General features: G+C 45.2%; 1 non-coding gene across 1 annotated transcript; it reads right to left on the bottom strand.

Annotated features, from left to right (window-relative positions):
- On the bottom strand, positions 1-7,236 carry LINC02860. The gene is made up of 3 exons (XR_747184.1): positions 6,983-7,236; positions 5,615-5,683; positions 1-274 (listed from the first exon to the last, which is right to left on the bottom strand). It is a non-coding gene; the product is annotated as a long intergenic non-protein coding RNA 2860 (transcript).
- Positions 7,237-18,573: the final 11,337 nt, after the last annotated feature.

The raw sequence follows: 18,573 nt of genomic DNA, 5'->3' as shown, positions 1-18,573 counted from the left end.
GGCTGTCGTGGTGATGCAGAACCTGCTTGGGTCTCACAGAAGCATGGGGGTGCTTATAGGGCCAGATAACATGTTTGCTGCCTGAGTCTTAGGATGAAAAATGAAAGGAATTGTTTCCTCATTTGATAACGCCACCCTCAAGGATTCCAGCCTGGTATAGATTGTGAAGCTCCATAGCGTGGTGAATGCTTTCTTCAAGGTGTTTTTAATGGGCCCTGGGTTGTCAAAGACACCACTCATAATGAGACCGAGAGCCCCGCGTGCAAGGAAGGCTCTGTAATGAGGGAGGAGGACGATTTGTTACAGTTATGTGGTTACTTGGCCATAATATCTTTTTGAGGCTTATTAAATCATATAAAATTTCAATTCACACAGTAATATTCTATAAAAGATGGAGCACACAGAAGTAATAAGTATGACAACATTTCTTTCTTTATGAATCATATTGTTGATTGCGTTAACACTGTCACATCCAGCGGCAGGGTTATTTATGTCAGGACAGTAATTTTCCATCTCCAACTTAATTTTGTAAAAGTTAATTACAAATTAGAATGAAATAAATGTAGTTATGGAAGGCAGGGAAGTGCTGGAATAGATGTTATTGGGGAAAATATTTACGCAGGCTGCTGCTTGTGGAGATCATTGTGCTGAACCCAGCGGCTGGCAGGGAACCCCACATCACCCATTTGTTGGGTAAGGAGAAGCTCTTGGCTTTCTCTACCAGAAAATGAACTGTTCTTGGAAGAATATAAGGTCTCAGCTGTCATCCTAGTGAAACTCTTTCCTTTCCTAGTCTGGCCACTGGGGCCCAGACAGGTCATAAGACTTGCCACAGTCACCGGCAAGATCATGACAGCACGAGGATGAGAATTCAGGGCCCTTGACACTAGGGCAGTCAACTTTCACTTCACTTTAATGTGGATGTATTTTTGTTTCTGCCTTTAAAGTGTGGGAAGAGGAGGCTTAAAGGAGGAGGAAAGTTTCTCCAAATTCCCCCTCAAGACAACCGTGCCTGGAGAGATGGAAAATCAAAATACACGTATCCCTCAGGTGGGGACCTTCTCAGTTGAATTCCTCTTCCGTCTTGTCACTGCCATTGGTAACAGCGAAATTTCTTAGACAGACTTCCTGCCAAAGCAACCTGGCAGAAGGGCGGCTTACACTGCGGCAGGCTTCACTCCAGCCAGCCCTGACCCCAGAGAGAAAGGAGCACCTGAGAGGAGAGCCAAAGCAGAAGTGGTAAGCGCTCTGGGTCCCTGGATAGGAAACCCCGGCCCTTCATTTACTTCCCCAGTTGTTTCTCCAGTGCTCAGTTCACTTTCTCTGGACTCACTCAAGTGTGTCTGTGCCTGGTCGCTGCAGAGGCCAGCGAGCTCTATGACACGCGCTTACTTTCCTCCACATCCACTTCGCTCTTTCCAATCAAATGCGCTCTCTCTTTTCCTTCCCGTCCTCACCATCACACTTGACCCACTCAGGGGGTCTTTGAAGTATCATGACTGACTCACTAGGTGAAAGACTTTTATATTTCGTTTTTAATAGAGCAAAAGTGACTCTAAATTTGTTAATATTCTTTAGGTTACATAGGACAAATTACAGATAAGTGAATCAGTAATGAAATTTGTAATGAGAATTTCTCAAGTATGAAATGTTGGCGCAAGGAAAGTTAATTGCGGGATTTTACAGCCATTATAGTTTATATCATAAATGCAAAAATGACTAGGGCCATTTAATTACAGTAGGAACACACTAAATTTTTATGGAGTGCCATTTTGTTAAAGAGGTACTCGGAGCATTAAGAGCCAATACCTCCTAACAGTGGGTCCAGGTAGCTTTTGAAACATCAAATAAATATGCTATTGCTACAAAATTGTTCCTTAGATACTATAATTGACACAATGACTAATGAGACGGGTTTATTCTCACAGCTTCACGCACTCAATTTACAGTGTCTGAAAGTTATTTTTTTCTGCCATCCATAGACCTGGAAGGAACTAGAAAAATCCCTCTTGGAAAACACTATCTCTGCTGCTTCTCTAATTAACCTTCAAAAATGCATTTTGAAATATAGAAGTTGGTGCCTGGTATAGAAATTGGATTGTCTCGGGAAAAAAAAAAGACCGAAGTGCTAATTTGTTTCTTATTAAATATCTGACATGTCAAAATTACAGGCATTTAATGTTTTGGAGCCTTTCAACAGGGCTCAGGGACAGCTCTTCTTGCAGGCGAGGCTTAGTGGGGTAGTTGTGGGTACCAGTTCTCCCAGGAATTAGTGCCCAGGCTGCCTCTTCACGCCCCCACCTCCCATCCAGCCTGTGTGCTGTGGGCATCAAGCCCCCTTTTCTCTAGGGGAAGGAGGCTGTCTAAGGGGACAGACATGGGGTTCTGTGCCTCCCCATCATGAGCTTGGGGGACGCATCCCCTCCTTCTTACCCCAGGCCTCAGGAGCCCCCAGAATGGAAAGTTTTCATGGGGATTAGCGTTATATTCACTCAGGACCCCTGAGAATATTTCAGATTATTCTGGAAACCAAGGGTGTCCCCCCCACCTTCCGTTATTCAGTGAAGTCCTGGGGAGGAGACTCTTTTAAACAGTATTCCTTTCCCCGTCAAAAACAAATGAAGGACATGTGTGGTCCCCGGTTTAACCACCGGAGCTGAAATTCAGGTACTCTTGGTTTGGGAAAACCTGCATTCAAACCCTGCTTGATCGTACAGTAACTGTGAACTTTGAGCTTCTGTGTCTGAGTAGGAAAAAACACAAATGATTTTTCCTCTCCCCTCACACCACAACGATCCACACAGAAGACTTCTCGACCAAACATGTGGAGATTTCTCCCCACCAACAAGCAATCAGTTCTGCAGCAGACACCAGCTGAGGGGCCTCCAATCCAGTTCTGACATGACACACCCGGAGACCACAGATGATCCCACTGAGACCGAGGACTCAGTCCCACAAGACTCACCTCACTTCCGGTGCTGATCCCCAGGCCCCAGGTTGTCTCTCCTGTGCTTCTGACTGACCGGCTATAAATTGGGGATCCCATCATCCCCTCCTTGGGTTTGATTAATTTGTGAGAGTGGCTCACGGAGCTCAGCAAAACACTTATGTTAACCGGTTTATCATATAGAACAGTAGGAAAGATACAGGTGAAGACGCATAGGAGAAGGCACATGAGGGGCGCAGAGCTCCCAGCCCTCCCCGGTGCACCACCCTCCACATCTCCACATGCTCAGCCATCCCGAAGCTCATCCTATCCCATCCTGTTTGGCCTTTATGGAGATATCACTGGACAGGCGTGATGGAAGCATGGACAACCACGTGGAAAGGTGACTGGACACAAAGGGCACCATCCAGCACTAACAGACGGAGTGCGGAACCCAGCAGGGCCTGTCTGTCCAGATCCTTCTTGGCCTCTCCGTGTGGCTTTCCTTCCCCAGGGATGGGGCGGGACCCCTTCTGAAATGGGGCTCTTAAGACCTACGGTCAGGCAAGGTAGGTCAGAAATTTTCTTTAGGGTCAGCTCCAAGAGAGGTGGGGGAATATTCCTGCCTTGGGGAGAAAAAGGAGTGGGAAAAAGGAGGGCAGGAGAAAGTCGAGAGAGGGGTTCCGTTTTCTGAGGCCTAAAGCACCCAACATGATAACAAAAGGGCTATGGGAGTTATGGGCCAGGAATCATGGACAAAACCATTCTATCCTATGTCTATACCTAGCTATACATACACACACTATATATACACATACACACTCACACATCACACACGCATACAACCCACATACACACACATCACACACATACACATCACACACACACCACACAGACAGCACACACACTCACATATACATCACACACACCACACACATACACACAACACACACACATATACATCACATGCACACACACATACACATCACACATATTCATACCGCATACACTCACACACCACACGCACATCCACCACACACACACACATACATACACTCACATACGCATCACACATTGCACTCACATACACACACATATACCACACACACATACACATGCATGTGTGCCCACACTTGGAGTGAATCCTTGGCATTGTGAAGTATGCTCCCCAAGCCCTTCATTAATTCCCCAAATTGCAATATTAACCATGGAAACATGGCCATATAAAGTCACAGTGTCCTCATCTGAAAAATGAGAAAGTAATCATGATACGTGTTTCGCAAGGTCATTGTGAGAATCTGATAATTTAGTGAAGAGTTTGTAAATATAAAAGCAGGATAGCACATGTCCATACCAGCATTATTCACAGTAGGCAAGGGATGGAGACTGCTGCAGTATCCACCCACCGATAAATGAATAAGCAGCATGTGATATGTATAGGTGCTCCTCGGTACTCACAGGGAATTGGTTCCAGGAACAACCACAGACACCAAAATCTGTGGATATGAAATGGTGTACCATTTGCGTGTAAACTATGTACATTCTCCCAAATACTTTAAATCATCTCTAGATTACTTATAATGCCTCATACAATATAAATGCTGTGTAAATAATTGTTATATGGTATTGTTTAGGGAATAATAGCAAGAAAAAAGTTTGCACATGTTCAGTACAGATGCAATTTATATGTGTGTATATATATGTAAATATATGTGTGTGTGTGTGTGTGTGTGTATATATATATATATATATATATTTTTTTTTTTTTTTTTTTTTTTTTTTGAGACAGAGTCTTGCTGTGTCACCCAGGCTGGAGTGCAGTGGCACAACCTCAACTCACTGCAACCTCTGCCTGCTGCATTCAAGCAATTCTCCTGCCTCAGCTTCCTGACTAGGTGGAACTACAGGCGTGCACCACTATGACTGACCGGCTAATTTTTGTATTTTTAGTAGAGATGGGGTTTCACCATGTTGACCAGGCTTTGGTCTCCTGACCTCAAGTGATCCCGCCTCGGCCTTCCAAAGTGCTGGGATTACAGGCATGAGCTACCGTGCCCAGCCTTTTTAATATTTTTGATCTGCATTTGGTTGAATCCATGGACACAGAACCCACAGATATCCAGAGGCTGACTGTACCTACAATGGAATATGATTCAGCCTTCAGAAGGAGGGAATTCTAACCCATGCTACAACATGGATGACCTTGAGGACATTCTACTAAGTGAAATAAGCCACTCACAAAAGGACAAATACTGCATGACTCCACGTACACAACATCCTGGAATAGTTAAATTCATAGAGATAGAAGGTAGAATGGTGATTGGCGGGGGCTATGGGAGGGAGGAATGGGGAGTTGTTTAATGGGGATGGAGTTTCAGTTTTTCATGTTATAAGTGTTCTGGGGATGGATGGTGGTGATGGTTGCACAACAGTATGAATGTACCTAATGCTGCTGACTGTACTTAACAATGGTTAAGATGGTAAACTTGATGTTATGTGTATTTTACCACAATTAAAAATAATTTTTATAAAGCACAGGATACCAGGGGTTCCTAACCTGGAGTTTGTGCACCTAGCATCAACTCACCTGGGTTTGTGAATTTCCTAAAATTGCATGAAAAAACATGTTTGAGATATTTCATCTCCTTAATAGTGTCTATATGAAAAACTGTCTAGAAAACAACTTACCCTTTCATCATAGGAATAATTGAACTGTATTCTAGGTCATGATTTATACCCATTTCACTCAGATTTTGGCTGTGGAAATAACACAAATGAGAATCAACAGTACTTAGGGAACAAATGGGTACTGGATGGGCCAATGCGGAGCGGTGAGAGAGGAGCAAGAAGCAGCTATTTTAACCAGCCCAGGAGAGTGGGGAGATGACAGGACCAGGAACTGAGAAAATACATGTGATGTTCATTGGAGATGTAGCATTCGTGGTGGCCTTGAGTATTTGGGGTGACCTCAAATGTCACAGCGTGGGTCCTTTTTTAAAGTGAAAAACAATACCTTCCTACCACTCTTGGGAGGTTGAAACAAGCTATGGCGTGCAGAGCACTACTTGCATGTGACCTGTGGTGCTGGCAGGCCGCTGGGCAGCCCATGTCCCTGCTGTGGCTGGGTCTGTAGACGGCCCTCAAAAGCCATGTTTCCACTGTTACTATTGCGATTTGGGGAATTAATGAAGGTCTTGCGAAGCATGCCTCACGATGCCAAGGACTCACTCCAAGTGTGAACACACACGTGTGTGTATATGAATATGTACGTGTGTGTGGTGTATGAGTGTGGTGTGTGTGTACGCAATGTGGTGTGTATGTGTGTGTTGTATGTCATGTGTGTGTATGGTGTGTGTATATGCTTGTGTGTGTGTGTGTTTTGTGTGATGTGTGTGGTGGGTGCATATGTGGTGTGTATGTGTTGTGTGTGTGATATATATGTGTGTGTTGATGTATGTGTGTGGTGTGTATTTGTGTGTGTATGTGTGTGGTGTGTGTATATGTGTGTATGTGTATGGGTATGGTGTGTGTATATGTGTGTGTATGTGTGTGTGGTGTGTACATATGTGTGTATGTATGTGTGGCGGGTGTGTGTGTGCACTTGTGTATGAAGCGTGTGTGGTAGGTGTGTGTGTGTATATGTGCATGCAGTGTGTCTGTGTATGAGGTGTGTGTGGTCTGTGTGTGTCTGTTTCTGTATGATGTACATGTGTGTCTGTGTTTGTGGTGGGTGTGTGTGTGTGTGTTTGTGGTGTGTGTGTGGGGGTGTGTGCGTGCACGTGTGTGTGTGTGTGTCAGCCAGCCCTGGCTCACACAGGGAGAGCAGACCACCACCTCCACGGTGTGACCTGAGGAGCAGTGGCCCTCAAACACCTTTCCCACCATGTGTCACGACACTGCCAACTCCTCCATTAATTTCTCTGAATCAAGGCAGTGATTCCATTTCCTAGGAACTCTCTCAATTACATTTCAAATACCCCTGTATCCATTTGCTAGGGCTGCCATAACAAAATACCATGGACCAGGGGGTTAAACAACAGGCATTTGTTGTCTTACAGTTTTGGAGGCTGGAAGTCCAAGATCAAGGCATAGGCAGGGTTGGCTTCCCTGAGGCCCCTCTCCCTGGCTTGCAGGTGGCCGCCTTGTCTCTGTGTCCTCACGTGCCTTGTCTCTGTGTGTGCACATCTCTGGTGTCTCTTCTTAAAAGGACACCAGTTAGATTGGGTTAGGGCCCATCCACAGGACCCTATTTTAACTTAATCACTTATTCACAGGTCCTATCCAGAGTTGGATTCTGAGGTGCTGGGGGTTAGGGAAGCAGCATAGAAATTTTGGGGAAACACAATTCAGCCCATAGCAGCCCTGAGAGAGGTAACACACTAGACTGCTTCCGGGTCACGGGAATGACATTTGCGGCACCCTTGCTGCACATCTACTGCTTGAGGGCGGGTCTTTGGGGGATAGTGGGGCTTTTGATAGATGGCTGACCTGGGGCAGGGCAATTCCTGAGCAGAGGGTTCTGACTCCCTGTGAAAGAAGGACCCTGGCTGGAGGGTCCCCACCTATGCTCCAAGGAAAGGTGGTAGCCCTGGGCCTAAGAGGGGACCATCAGGAGGTAAGAATGGGATGCAGGGAGTGGAGCCGAAAGCCCACCAGAGACAAACCCGACTAACTACACTTCAGTTTTGCCCAAGACCCCGTTCACTTCAACTCGCCCGTTCATAGAAGTAACTTTGCTGCCAAGCTCTCTTCCTCTGGTGATGGTGGAGATTTTGCACACTTTCTTCACTGTCTTTTAGCCAGCGGCAGCTTCTGGGCCTTCCTTGCTTCACTCCCCATCCATACCCAGCAGGGGCTTCCTAAGGAACTGTATTAGTCAGTTCTCACACTGCTATAAGTATATACCCAAGATTGGGTAATTAATAAGGAAAAAGACTTAATTGACTCACAGTTCCGCAGGGCTGGGGAGGCCTCAGGAAACTTATAATCATCGCGGAAGGAGAAATAAACACATCCTTTGTCATGTGGCAGCAGCAGGGAGAAGTGCAGAGGGAAGGAGGGGAGAGCATCTATAAAACCATCAGATCTCGTGAGAACTCACTTGCTATCACGAGAACAGCATGGGGGTAACCGCCCCATGATTCAACTACCTCCCACCGGGTCCCTCCAAGGACATTTAGGGATAATGGGAACTATGATTCAACATGAGACTTGGGTGGGGACACAGCCAAACCGTATCAGGAACTTATGTGATTAAGCAGGACATTTGAAGAGGAAACGGTTGAGCCCTTATTATAAAATGCTTCCCAGAGCTTTGTGGTGTCCAGCGTTCTGACATCAATGTAGGGTTTCGCTGAAGTATTTGGGCTGTCAGTCTACCACCAGCAAATACACCTGATCCTCTAAAGGCTGATAGAAAGAAACATCCCTTAAGGGGTAGCTCTTCCCTTTACGCTACTACCTACCTCAACAATGAAGTCAGTGGGATAGAGCAGAAATTGCACTGGGCTGGAAACCGAGATCCTACTGCTGATTTTGTCTCCAGGTGACTTTGTGACCTCATATAAGTCATTTAACCTTCGTAGCCCTCTTTCCTCATGAAGGAAATGATGAAAGTGAGTGTTAGAATAATCTGTGATACTCAGTGGCAGGAAAGCTCACTCAGAAGGCTGGAATCTGCATATATAAGTAGCTCGAAAAAAAAGCCATGCTTGGTCGTTTTTTATTTAGTTCAACCAACATATTTCATCTAATGTTACAAGAAAGGACGTAAGATTTTTTTAAAAGAAATTTTCGTTTTGAACTAATTTTATACTTACAGAAAAGTTGAAAAAGTAATATGTACTTTCCTTATATCTCTTCTATCATTTCCCCTGATATCACCATCTTATATAACCATAGTACAACTATTAAGAACTGGAAATTAACATCAGTACAGTGTAACTAACTGAACTACAGTCCTATTTGAAACTCACTATTTTTTCCACTAATGTCCTTTTTTCTGCTCGGGATCTAATCTAAGATCCTAAATTACATTTAGCTGTATTTCTCCTTCTCCTCCTCCGCTGGGTAACAGTTCCATGGTCTCTTCTTTACTTTCATGACCTTGACGCTTTGGAAGAATATGGATCAGTTCCACGGAGAATGTCCCTCAGTTTGGGTTTGTTTGTGCATTCTCATGAGTGGAGTAAGGTTATGCCTTTTTGGTGAGAATACCACAAAAATAATGGCACATCTTCCTCAGCACTATCATTCAAGGGGTTCATGAGAGCCACATCTTATAACTGGTGACACTGATCTTGGTCACTTGATTAAGGTGGTGTCTGCTGGGTTTCTCACTGTCAAGTTATTATCTTTCCCTTTGCAATGGATAAGTATCTAGGCTGATGCTTTGAGACTAGGCATGACCTGTTTGTCCTCCAGCTTTCACTCACCAGTGCTAGCATCATCCCTCAGCGGATCTTGTCTGCAGTTCTCACTCTGTGGAGTCCTTTCCTCTTCCCTTCTACATGTATTCATTGGAGTTGCACTGTGCAGAAGCACTGTCTTTTCTCCTTCATTATTTATGTGGTTTTTGTTTATTCATATCAGTGTGGATGTTTAATTACTGTATTTGTGGATGTTTTTAGTCTAGCTTAAAATCTTTCCGTTTTTTTTTTTTTTTTTGAGACAGAGTCTCGCTCTGTAGCCCAGGCTGGAGTGCAGTGGCCGGATCTCAGCTCACTGCAAGCTCCGCCTTCCAGGCTTACGCCATTCTCCTGCCTCAGCCTCCCCAGTAGCTGGGACTACCGGCGCCCGCCACCTCAACTGGCTAGGGTTTTTTTGTATTTTTTAGTAGAGACGGGGTTTCACCATGTTAGCCAGGATGGTCTTGATCTCCTGACCTGGTGATCCGCCCGTCTCGGCCTTCCAAAGTGCTGGGATTACAGGCTTGAGCCACCGCGCCCGGCGTAGTCTAGCTTAAAATCTAATGCTATCTTTCTCTTGCTGCTCAGATCGTCTCAGCTCCTCGCTCCCTCAGGTTGGTTCCTGCGCTCTTTTGACAGACTCTCATCTTTCTTTTGAGCATTTTCTTGTTTTCTGGCACCACAAGATGTTCCAGACTGACCTTGTGTTTTCCGTGTCCTGGCTTAGGAATCAGCCACTTCTTCACAATTCCTGATTCCTTTTACAGGAGAATGGTGTGGAGACACCAGGATCTATGTTGTAGGTGGGTCCATTGTTACTGGAGTGGTATTGCTTTTAGGCCCTCAAAACAGAGGGCTAGGTATATATGTGTGCATGCTAACCTGCACAGACATACACATCTACCTCTGTCTCTTCTCCTGCCCTCTTTAAAGATCATGAGTTCACAGTGATACCCACGATTCTGAGCTATACCACAGGAATCATTTTATACTTGTTCCTTCTCTTATTTGTGACGTCTTTCTCCAACAGTGAAAACCTGGCTCTCCTAATCTACAATATATTTACTTATTTGTTCAATTCCACTACCGTTGTCCCTTGGTATACACAGGGGTTTGGTTCCAGGACCCCCTCACCCATGCCAAAATTCGTGCATACTCAAGTTCCGAAGTCAGACCTGTGCAACATGAGTAGAGGAAAGGTCTGCCCTCTGTCTCTGCATGTTTCAAATCCCTCGAATACCATAAACCACGCTTGGTTGAAAAACACCCATGTCTAAGTGGACCCTCGCAGTTCAAACCTGCATTGTTCAAGGATCAACTGTATCTACATAAAGTGGTTTTGAACGGCTAGCTCATACTGCCGTGAGAAACGCTTTTCCTAACTGATCACAGCGTTTATGCACAGTTCCATGCCCTTAACTTTTCAGCATCCAGGGGAATACTGTTTGCCACAGTGGTTTAGATTAGTTATTTTCTTCCCTGTTCCTTGAATGTGGTTACCTCATTTATTTGCAGTAGAGTTAGACTCCTTTGTTAGTGTTTATTATATTCCATTTTGGGTTCCCTCCACATCCCAGCTGCTTTGAATTATTTGTTTAGTTTGGGTGTTATGTAAATAATTACTATGGTCAAAGAGTCAGATCTGTACAAAAAGCTGTATACAGAGAAGTATCCTCCCCTCCTCAACCCTCCCCTTTCCCACCCTCTGTAGGTAGCCAACATCTTTAGTTTCTGGTTTATGTTCCTGTATTTGTTTTTCTTTTTCTTTTTCTTTTTCTTTTTCTTTTTCTTTTTCTTTCTGAGATGGAGCCTCACCCTGTCACCAGGCTGGAATGCGATGGTGGGATCTTGGCTTACTGCAGCCTCAACCTCCTGGGCTCAAGTGCTCCTCCTACCTCAGCCTCCCAAGTAGCTGGGACTACAGGCATGCACCACCATGCCCATGTCCAGCTAAATTTTTTTTTTTTAATAGACTGGGTCTCACTATGTTGCCCAGGCTGGTCCTGAACTCCTGGACTCAAGTGATCTGCCCACCTCGGCCCCCAAAAGTGTTGAAATTTCAGGCATGAACCCTGCGCCCAGTCACCTGTATTTCTTTATACAAGGGAGCAGACACCTGGGTATTTTCTTATTTCCCCTTCTTTATTACATGAAGAGTAGCATGCTGTAAATACTGTTTTGGATTTTGCTTTTTTTTTCACTGAACAGTAGGACATGAGATCATTCTTTTTTTTCAAAATAAGTCATGAATTTCAAAAGACTGAGAAATGCTATGCAAAGTGGATCATCTCTAACCATTTAGAAGTAGAAGATACTAAACGGGACACTAGAATGGTCTACTAGTTTAGAAAACTAGTCTAGAAAGACTGAAGGGTCCTTGCTTTCCAAGGTCTTCCAAGGAAACTAAAGAGACAAAATGGGCATGCATGGAAAAACTTACGTCAATCCTCCGGGAAGAATCGCATCTTCCTGATATGCCAGGAAAAAAGATATCAGACAGTGACAACGTTGTCAAAGAAATGCCAGGTGGAAAGACAGCAAAGCAATAATGATATGAGGCAGTGGAAAGCTCTTGAATTTCAGAAGTTCAGATGAGCTTCTGGCTTGTTGCAGGTCGTAATGTCACTTGACTCTCTTTAGTGTACTTTCTGTATGAGCCCCTTTTGTCAATGTCTCCCAGACTTCAGTGTACACACAAATTACCTGCAGGCAGGCAGATCTTGTTTTTTGTTTTTTCAAATATGAGTATGAAATGTCCCATTTTCTTTCTCCTTTATTTATCAGTCACTCTCCCCTCGGCTGTGAATTTTTTCTAAACATGAATGAACTGCCCATCACCGGAGCCTGAGCTCTGTTGGTGACACAGAAGTCAAGAAGGCATGGTCCTCGCCTTCAGGAAGGAATAGTATGAGACGATAGTACAAGGGAGAGAAGTTGATGCACAAACACGGACACTCAGACATGGGAGAATCTGTCTGGCTATGAGGGATAGCAGACAGCCGTGACTTGTTCCAAAAAAGAATCATTAATAATGGCACAGTTCTAGGGAGACCAAAGGAATTGTTTCATTCTTTAAGATGAAAAAGAGATTTATTCACAAAGCCTGAATTTGGTTGTGAACTGGAGAAATGTCCTCTTACCTTAAACTCTTTATTTTCTTGGTTTCGTTTTTTATTTTTACGTCCTCTATTAGTTTAGTCACATGCAATTAACGTGTTCCATTTGATATTGGGGTTGGCAATCCTCATGAACACATTAGTTCTTTTTTCTTTATTTCCATAGGTTTTTGGGGAACAGGTGGTGTGTGGTTACATGAGTAAGTTCTTTAGTGGTGATTTGTGAGATTTTGGTGCACCCATCACCCAAGCAGTATACACTGAACCCAATTTGTAGTCTTTTATCCCTCACCCCCTTCCCTTTCCTCCAGAGTCCCCAAAGTCCACTATGTCATGACCCTTTGCTGCAGTAGGTCTGAGGCAGGGCCCAAAATTCTGCATTCCTAATGAGCTCTGGGACACGCTGATGCTGTTGGTTCATGGACCACACCCTGAGCAGCAAGACCTTATGTGGCACCTGTGGCTTGAGTTCCAAGAACCAGTTCCTTAGATAGAGAATCAAGATGCTTGTTTGCAATATGTAAAAAAGAAAAAACAAAAATCCCAAGAAAAAGCTGATGCATAACTCTAGTATTCTCCTGTTTACTAAACTCTCTGAAATTCTTGATCTAATAAGATAAACAATATAAAAGCATTAAAATATGTTTACTGATGCATATAACTAACAGAACCTTTATATTCAATGAAAAGCAGATCCTAAACCTTTATAGATACACCTGCTATGCACGCAGATTAGATGCAAGTATTTGCTGAACTTCTCTGATGTGTGCATGCCATATAAAAATTAAAATAACCTTAGCTCTGGTGGATTTTGATTGTAGTTACATGTAGGGAGGGTTAATTAGACCTTGGACTTCATGATGGTGACCAGTGTATAACATGGTACAGATGCCGCAAAACACTCTATTACCTATCGCAGGTTTCCTGAATTGAATTCTTGCTCATGCACATAGAAGAAACTTGCCAACATGTTACAGCTCCTTAAAGTCTCCAAGAATGTATTTTTTAAAATAAGTATGTTTCTAAGTCCAAGGCATACAGGAAGCATATTTTTATCAGCTTCAGGCCCCTATGCTAAGGGACCTGAGGAAATTATAGGTTGTAAAAGAATTTTTCATGGTCAGTGTCAATGTCTAAGTGTTACCACACATATTCTACAGCGCACTTAGTAAATAAATAGTGAATTAACTCAAATGTTCCTTGGAGAGGAAAATATTCCATAGGTTTGGCAGAAAGCTCTTGCCCGAATAGGACATCTTTGGGACCAGGGGCCTGTTGCCATCTGCCAAAGTGAGACTTGGCTTGACCCTACTGGGGATGTCACTCGTGGCTTCTCAGAAAGAATCATCAATGGCATCCAAGTACTTCATGTAGGCTTGGAATCGGGGCATTTTCTCTCTTTCTTTCACCCACATGCCCCAATAACGTTAAGTTATCTAACCTTCTAGCATCTCTGATTCTGGGGTACTGTGGGTTTTCTTTCCATATCATGTCTCAGACCCTTCCCCTACTCTCCATCCTCACCAGCACCCCTAACCCAGGCCCTCCTCTCCCACCTGAGAGACTGTGACAGCCTCCCACCTGCCCGTGCAGCCACAGTCTCCAACTCCTGTCCAAGCCACTGTCTGAAGAAACTCCCTACGCGCACTTCTGATCATGTCACAGCTGCCACCTCCAGCACCTCCCAAAGACCATGAAATTGAGAGCAGTTTTCTCCGTGCGGGCTCAGCCCGGCCATCCTCCTTGTTTTTCTGTGCCCACCTGGTCTCTGCTCCAGATCACCTCTCCGCTCCTCTCTTTGGGCGTCTCCTCTTACTATTCTCTGACCCTAGGTTCTTATCCCACCTCACACCCTCATCTGTGCCTACTGCAGTCTCACTTACTTCCCAAAGTCTGTCCTTTCTCCCCGGAGCCTCTCCTGATCTCACCAAGGGAAATTATTTTCTATTCCTGCAAACCTTTTCGACCGGCAGCTCGTATCTTGGGAGGCACTGCATTCTGCCTTGTGTGACAGTGACTAGTGTGCTTGTCTTAGCCTCAGGACTAATCCATACGGTGGTCATCATAGAAGGATTTACTTCTACTTCTAAGCCCCTCCGGGTCGTGGGAACGGACTTGTCCTAGACAGTGTGTGGGGGTGGGAGTGGTGTGTGTCCTTTTTGGGATGAACGTTCAACTCCTGAAGCGAGCATTCTATATCTCTCTCTTCCCCTCTCTGCAGAGACCTTCAGTGTTGGTGCTAGTGGCTGTTTTGTCGGCCCGGTCCTTGTGTGACAATCATGCACAGTCCCCAGCTGATGTAACGCACATGTAGCATGGATGAGAGACACATTTTTGCTATTTTAAGTCATTGAGGGTTTGAGATTATTGCCACAGTGAAACCTAGTTCCATGGGTTGTTAAGATCCATGCAGGTAGGAGTTTTGCCTTTTGACTTGAAACATCTGTGACGTTTAACACAGTGCCTGATATGTGATGGAAATCCAGAAGTTATTTGTGCAATTAAATTTAACCAGACCATGTCCAGTATAAAACAAGAAGGCAGGAAGATCAACCAGCAGGCACTGTGAAGTCAACAGGTGCTTCTCAGCTTCATGATTTGGGCAAGTGACCCCTTCCCTCAGCTTCCTTCCCCTATTCATGAGGGGAATAACAGCACAGCCTCCATTACAAGGTTTCTGCAAGGATGCCATGACATAACGCACACACACACTCCAAACAGCCAATGCATGGTGGCTGTTATTATTACTGTTATTATGATCGGTCTCCCAGTATGAAAGTGGCATTTACTGCCGCTTAGAAGGGGGGCAAAGAAGAAATATCTGGATATCAAGTAACATTAGGATTCATGTCCCAGCAGACAGGGGTGAGATGACCAGCATGGCAGCACCTCACACTGAGTCCTGTGGGGGAAGCAATCCTCAAGGAGAGACTCCCTGGCTGCTGGCTTCCCCCAGCCCACTACCTTCAGGCAGCCCAGGTGCCCAGCTCTTCACAGTGGAAGGCAGCAGAATCCAGAAAGCTGACAGTGGTCTTCTGGAATGAGGGCCCAGAGTGGCATGGTGGGCTCTTTCAGCAATCTACTCTCCAGGACCCCAAACGTAACAATGTGTGCGTTGCTACCAAAGGTGGAACACAGCTAATGTCACCAGCAGGGAAGAATAACAAGTAAGTATGTTCATTAAGGCTAATTCGTCTTCTATTTTCATCTATAATCATTTCTTAAAACCAAAGAGGTCATTATCGTCAATTATATCTTCAGTGAAAAGTGCATTTGAATTTTCATATATGGGCCACATCTTACATGCCATGCATTCGTCAGGATCCTAGACTTATTTCTATATGGTTACCTGTAATCACACATAAGTCTTACCTAAACTGCGGTTATATCTTTTAGTAAAAACAAAGCAGAACTCAAATTTCCTCCTTTGAATTTATTCCACTAATATTTGTTAGGTGCCCACCATATGCTTGGCATGGTCCCCCCCACAAGAATTCAGGCAGATGACTGACTCGGTAACTTAGGAGAGTTCTGAGAAATGGAAGAGGCTTCTAGAGGCTCTGTGGGGCTCATGCTTGGCTCTGTTGGGTATTTTTATTGTTGATTTAGTTGAGTACAAAGAAGACATGCGTATCAAGTTTGTAGACATAGTACATCTGTTATCTAGGAGAAACAGCTCCTTTCCAGATGACACAATCAGGATTCAAAATGTTCTCAATAGGCTGACACACAGCTGAAACCATGATGAGGAACCTAATAAAAGTAAATGCAAAGTCCTGCATTTAGGTTCACAGAGGAAACTCCACAAACACAATCCCAGTGATTCATGTGAAAAAGAGTTGTGGGTTTTTGTTGGCTATGACCTCAAAGGGTGCCAACGATGTGAGCATCTGCTACTCATTTGAGATGAGCATTGGGCCACAATGACCATGTGTTGCATTGGGAGTATTGATTCAAACGGATGCCTTGGTCAAAGAGAGAAATTGAGGGGAATTAAGATGGTGAAGCGTCTGTAAACAGTTTAAAATAAATATTGAAAACAGAAAAATATTATAGATGTGTTCAAAAATGTCAAGCACAGTGACATTAAAAATAGAGAACACAGGCCGGGCGTGGTGATTCATGCCTGTAATCCCAGCACTTTGGGAGGCTGAGGCGGGCAGATCATGATGTCAAGAGATGGAGATCATCCTGGCTAACATGGTGAAACCCCGTCTCTACTAAAAATACAAAAATTAGCTGGGCGTGGTGGCGCATACCTGTAGTGCCAGCTACTCAGGAGGTTGAGGCAGGAGAATTGCCTGAACCGGGAGGTGGAGTTTGTAGTGAGCCGAGATCGCACCACTGCACTCCAGCCTGGCGACAGAGAGAGACTCCATCTGAAAAAAAAAAGGAGAACACAGGTTCTGCCTGTTGCAGAGCCTTGATGTCAATTTAGCAGGAAGCCCACCTTAAAACAGATGCTCCAGTGGATAACGGAAGCCTCATAACAGATGGCTCGAGCCACAGGGCACCTGAGCAGGACTGAGCTTCTCTTCTTATGGTGGCAGCTTTCATGACCGAGCATGTCAGCATCCCCCAGAAATCTGCGTGAGACACATAGGCTTTCAGGCTTTCAGCTTGCCCTCTGCCCTGGCTGGCTCTCAGAGTCTTGAATAGGGTAGACTGTCATGAGATTTTCGGTTTTCTTCTAAGAACACACTTCTAATTTTATAATGGAAGGCAGTGCAAAAAATAGAATTTGCCTCAAATGCATATGCCCTACAACCACACTGGATACAAAACACAGATTTACGCAACCCAGAAGGGTAACCATATGCAAGAGCCTTTAGCTCTCTTGCCAATTTAGCAACCAGACCTTGCCATGGTACGTTATAGGCACAAGATGCCATGACTGGATCATCTGCTGCTGTTGGGGAAATGGGGATGGACGGGTGACCATTTCCCGTAGCCTTCTCCAAGCTTCCACATCCCAGCCTGCTGGACAACAAAATGAGTTGAAATTCCAGCGGGAAGGAAGTTTATGTGGCTCTTTTTCCCCATATAATAGATGCTCTGTTGAGTCGTGTGTGTCGTGCTGTGACAATTCATTCCTGCACTTGTGACAGGACCGCCGGCTGATTTCACTATGCTCAATTAGGAGAAAATGCATATTTTAATCTGCCCCGTGGTGAAGTACCACTTTGCTCGGTGGCCTTGGCAGACCAGCCATTTAACCATTTAGGAGGTAGAAGCTTCTCCTCCAGCCCGTCACGTCCCTGCCAGCAGCCTCTCTAGTCTCATTTTGTTGCCAACACGTCCCGGGTTTCAAAGGACAGACAATTAAAGGCCACTCCATCACTCTCCCAGCCACCGTGCTGCAGCCTGGCCTCTTCGGCAGTGGCTGCCACCCTGGCTGCTGGCAATGGGTTTAGTGCAGTGTCTGGAGGGGCAAGTGCCTTCCTCCCTCCCCGGCCTGGGGGTGGAGAGCCCAGCATGGAAGCCTGCACGGAGCCTTTCTGCTCCTCTCCCCCCGGCTTCAGGGCCTGCCTTCTTTAGAACTGGAGGGGTCGGCCGGGTGCGGTGGCTCAAGCCTGTAATCCCAGCACTTTGGGAGGCCGAGATGGGCGGATCACGAGGTCAGGAGATCGAGACCATCCTGGCTAACACGGTGAAACCCCGTCTCTACTAAAAAATACAAAAAACTAGCCGGGCGAGGTGGCGGGCGCCTGTAGTCCCAGCTACTTGGAAGTCTGAGGCAGGAGAATGGCGTAAACCCGGGAGGCGGAGCTTGCAGTGAGCTGAGATCCGGCCACTGCACTCCAGCCTGGGCGACAGAGTGAGACTCCGTCTCAAAAAAAAAAAAAAAAAAAAAAAAAAAAAAAAAAAAGAACTGGAGGGGTCGTGCCAGCTGCCAGCTCAGCTCTGGCATTGGAGACCGGGCCCATCCTGGGACGCCCATGAGAGCAGCTTCTTGAACTGGCCATGCCCGCACCATCTCCTCACCGCGGCCTCCACCCCCTGTTGAGAGCAAGATTCTGCTTTTTGTTTGTGTGTTTTCTGATGCATGAGCTGATCCCTTGAGACATTTCTTCCTTTCCTTCTATTCCACCTTCCTTCTCCCTCGGCCCAGTGCAGACACTCC

This window comes from Rhinopithecus roxellana, chromosome 6 (genome assembly GCF_007565055.1).
Source record: "Rhinopithecus roxellana isolate Shanxi Qingling chromosome 6, ASM756505v1, whole genome shotgun sequence".
Classification (NCBI taxonomy): domain Eukaryota; kingdom Metazoa; phylum Chordata; class Mammalia; order Primates; family Cercopithecidae; genus Rhinopithecus; species Rhinopithecus roxellana.
This window is presented reverse-complemented; position numbering and strand designations above follow the sequence as displayed.